The following is a 3,742-nucleotide window of genomic DNA, read 5'->3' on the forward strand; positions in this document are numbered from 1 at the left end:
AGGACTTGTTTTTACAAATAATTGTTTATTTCACTTAAATAAAGTTATCACAACAATATAGAGCTCTGCTCGGCTTGGCTACTCGTGCCAGAATGATCCCCAAGACACTGAACACTCTGTATTTATAAAGAACACCCAGGTGGGGTGATAAGCAATCTATTGTTTACAGGTGGTGTACATCAATTAGCTAATGATCTTTAATTATGAGAATAACAATTACAATTTATCTTTAATCAATTTAGTTTTTAGGGTAATCAATTTAGCAACTTCATATGTCGTTGCGCCGATACGGCCGTTCTGACCGGTGGTGCGCGCTCTGCACCCACCGTGTGTATGACTTCTCATGAGGTAGTTCTTGATGTTTATCTGGAACAATAAAGTTTTTTTTTTTTTTTGAGATTGGTATCTGTGTACCTTTGTATGCTGCGTACTTTAACTTAAAGTGATTTGTTTTGTGCAATGTAGTTCAGGCGTACTCTGTGGTACTTTGTGTTGTTTATTGTGTACTCTGTGGTACTTTGTTATTATGTACTCTGTGGTACCTTTTTTTTTTATTTATGTACTCTGTGGTACCTTTTTTATTTATGTACTCTGTGGTACTTTGTTGTTGCGTACTCTGTGGTACTTTGTTATTATGTACTCTGTGGTACTTTGTTGTTGCGTACTCTGTAGTACTTTGTTTTATTTTGATAGTTGTGGTGAGTTTAGTATTAAAAATAAAACTTACCCATTATTTTAATCAGCTGTTTCATTGGTTTGTTGCTCAACCGTTCCAGCTTGCGAAGTAGATGGTATAGGATCACTGGCTGGTGACGGGTCGTCTTCTACCGCCGATACGGTTATCTGGTCTCCAGGTTGAGGTGCCCGACGAAGTTGGTCATGAGCAACTTTTCTTGGACGCCCAGATCCAACTACTTTTTTTACTAAATAGCGGTTGTTGTCGAGAACTCTTGTTATCTCGTATGGATCGCTGAATTTAAGATCCAACGAAGTTTGATTTCGAGGATTATTTTTTATGAGCACATAATCACCGCGTTGGAAATGCCGGATCCTTGCTTTCTTGGAATTAAAGCGTTGTCTGTCCTGTTCTGCATTTTGTGACATCTTTTGCTGAACATGGCTAGTGAGCGCTTGTATATCAATTGTCTGCTCGTCAATATCTACCAGACTTAGTAGTTCTGGGGGTACGCAATGCCTCCGCTGAGTGAGTAGAGTAAGTGGAGCAACACCTGTCACGCGATGAGGAGTGCAGTTTATTGCCAGCTGCAGTTCTTCCAGCGTAGTGTGCCACTTTTCTGTTTCATAATTCTTGATAATAGTAAGAGTATTTTTAAGCGTAGCTACTATGCGTTCTACTAGACCATTCGCTCGGCTGATTCCTGGTGCTATGGTATGAACGTCTATTCCTAATTAATCACAGTAGTTCTTGAATTCACCCAAGAACTCTCTTCCACCGTCGACTATGATTTGGACTGGACTGCCGAATAGATGAACCGTACGTTTTAAAGCAGCCAACGTACTGTGTGGATTCTTATTGGTCGCATGGTAGAATAGTACGTACTTCGTGAAAGCGTCGACTGTTACAATGACGTACTGTTGGTCATTTGGATATACACATTACTTTGGCAAGTATCATTATCAACTCATTTAGCATTTTTCCACCTAAGCTAAGCGGTATTATTGTGAATGTTAATTTCAAAGGAATGTTTTTTTTCTTGTTTGTAACCAAAAAATAATTAATAGGCTCCAAAACTACTAAATCAATTTTGCCATTTTTTATCAATAGAAAGCTAAACTATAACGAATTAACACCGGCTAAAATTGAAAAATAAAATTAGAGTTAAAAAAAGAAATGTACTCAGCGCATACGAAGTCACGAGCAACAGCTAGATATATATATATATATATATAATATAAAAGCAATATATATATATAAAAGCAAACTCCTCTATAGAGCACGTATTTACGGTTTTATTGATACGATACCCGAAGGGTACAATAACTAAACAATAAATAACAAATTGCAAACAGGTGATATAAGTCTAAAATTGGCAATATTTATCTTCAGTCCGTAGCGAATGTGTAGCAATATGTAAGTTTATCGCACACTCTTGCAAGAGCCGTATGAGCCTACAAAATACACTTCTCCCAAGGCTCAAATATTAGAACAAAAGTACAACAGTTACATTAAAGATACGTTTAGAGAACGATTCGGAAACGGTAGTCACGCTGTCATTAGGACTCATTATATGAATCTTATTCGCTTGAACTTAGTAAAAATACATTACCTGCTTATCTGTCGCCCCATGCTGTTCGGGATGCGGCTATTGCGGCAGTGTGCCATCAACTTCGGCAGAATTCATGAAATTGTCAACATTTACCGAAAACTTTTAATTGTCCCGTAGCGCTCTCGGTCTTGTTTACAAGCATTTATGTTTTAATAATGTCTCACAGCACGGCTAGCATGGGCAGGAGACAATTATTTCCTCGGGGAAAGGATAAAAATGTATCTTCTCCCACAGCTTTATTAACTTTCAGAGAACTGGCGCACAAACGGAATTAATATCCAGATAATATATGTGCAATAATAACCGGGGGTAAACTTCTTCTATTCCATGTTTCCCTGCTTAAGCAGGTGGACACGTTAATTATATCCCTTGTTAGGGGTATAAAGGGGGGATATAATTGTTGTTTCTTGCCTGCAGTTGGGCATAGGTCTTCTCTCCTATACCTGCAAAGGATAAAATTGTACTCTTCTTAATTGTAACTTCTCCTGCAGCTTTATCAACTCTCCGAGCATTGGCGCACAAGTAGAAATAATCATCATCATATAAACCCATTACCGAGTCATTAAAGTAAATGGGTTTCGTCCCCCAATGAGAAGGGTTTAGGTCATACTCTACCACGCTGGCCCAGTGCGAATTGGTGGGCTCCACACGCCTTTGAGAACATTATGGAGAACTCCCAGGCCGGTTTCCTCAATATATTTTTCTTCACCTTTGAAGATACCAAATGATATCTAATTGCTTTAGAATGCACTTAACTCAAAAAAGTTGCGAATTCATAACTACTGGGCTATCATCACTTCTATATAATATACTCGTATCTACGTGTTATAAATAATAAACGTGAGTAACATCTCCTATACCCTGTTGCTGACAGGCTTTGACAGATAAATACGTTGATTTTATCACTTGTATTGGATATAATGGTATAAAACTTTTGTAGCTAGGCAGCTGTGATAAAAAATGCTGTGGAGCGGAAAAATCATCATGATATGAATAAGTATTTAAATGAGCCATTCTGGGTATACGGCTGAAATCATAGCGCGATCGGGTAAAAATAGTGAGTTAAAATTTTATTTATAACTGCCAAACAAGAAGGTCGAGGTCAATTCATAACTCCGTATAATATTAAAAAAGCTCACCTGAATCAACCTCGAAAGTTCGTTTTCACATATTGATATGAAACATTCAAATTCGAATGCCCCATTTAAATTATTGCTTAGTTATTATTGCCTCTAACTTTCAAGCTCTAATAACTAGTTTCTGAACTATATAAAAGCGATAAATTAATATTTAGGACGATTTTAAATCGACCAATTTTAGAGAATGATTACATTTGCGTAGTATTTCATTACCTGCCTTTGGAAGTCTTCTTAATGTCGTTTCAGCTTTTTAAACAAAAACGCTGTTTGTATTAACCACGCGAGCGTTCGTTAAAATCTAAATCAATTCAGATA

General features: G+C 37.2%; 1 pseudogene; it reads right to left on the reverse strand.

Moving 5' to 3' along the window:
* Positions 1-631: 631 nt before the first annotated feature.
* LOC120635248 lies at positions 632-2,800 on the reverse strand (annotated as a pseudogene).
* Between the last annotated feature and the right edge of the window lie 942 nt (positions 2,801-3,742).

Source organism: Pararge aegeria, chromosome 1, assembly GCF_905163445.1.
Source record: "Pararge aegeria chromosome 1, ilParAegt1.1, whole genome shotgun sequence".
Lineage (NCBI taxonomy): Eukaryota > Metazoa > Arthropoda > Insecta > Lepidoptera > Nymphalidae > Pararge > Pararge aegeria.